General features: G+C 34.3%; 1 protein-coding gene across 7 annotated transcripts in view; it reads left to right on the forward strand.

Annotated features, from left to right (window-relative positions):
- Positions 1–242, forward strand: part of PKHD1 (polycystic kidney and hepatic disease 1 (autosomal recessive)) — a 484,191-nt gene extending 483,949 nt beyond the window's left edge. For all 7 annotated transcript variants that reach the window (XM_019520930.1, XM_019520934.1, XM_019520940.1 and 4 more), the window contains one exon: positions 43–242. The gene's annotated coding sequence lies outside the window, so the exon portion shown is untranslated. The remainder of the gene's footprint in view (positions 1–42) is intronic.
- Positions 243–466: the final 224 nt, after the last annotated feature.

Genomic DNA, 466 nt, shown 5'->3' on the forward strand with positions numbered 1-466 from the left:
TGAGTGACTATATCCTATCCAAACAGTGCAAATGCAAAAAAGTATCTAATTACAGATGTCAGAATATATGCAAATGCCATGCAAATAATATGGAATGTTAATGGTATGCAAAAATATACAATGGAGCCTTCTATTTGAAAAATCAGACATATCAGTAACAGCTAAGGGTTTTAATTAATCCTTTAATTCAAAATTCCTGTATTTATTCCATATATTGTTTACAGAATATATAATGTCTTGCATGTCTAGACTTCTAAATGCTTTAATAAGCAGGGTTAAAAGCACAGCTAACTGCATAGTTGTTGATCTTGGTTTCCAGAAGTGCTGTGTATTAAGTCAAGGGAATGGCACTGCACATGACCCTACAGTGGAAAAAGTGAGAGAGAAAAAGAAAATGCTGAGTTACAAACAGAAAAATCATATGGTGGTGTAACCGAGGGGGTGAGTAATATGGGAAACTACCCAG

Source organism: Gavialis gangeticus, unplaced genomic scaffold (genome assembly GCF_001723915.1).
Source record: "Gavialis gangeticus isolate Ggan-Ray unplaced genomic scaffold, GavGan_comp1, whole genome shotgun sequence".
Lineage (NCBI taxonomy): Eukaryota > Metazoa > Chordata > Crocodylia > Gavialidae > Gavialis > Gavialis gangeticus.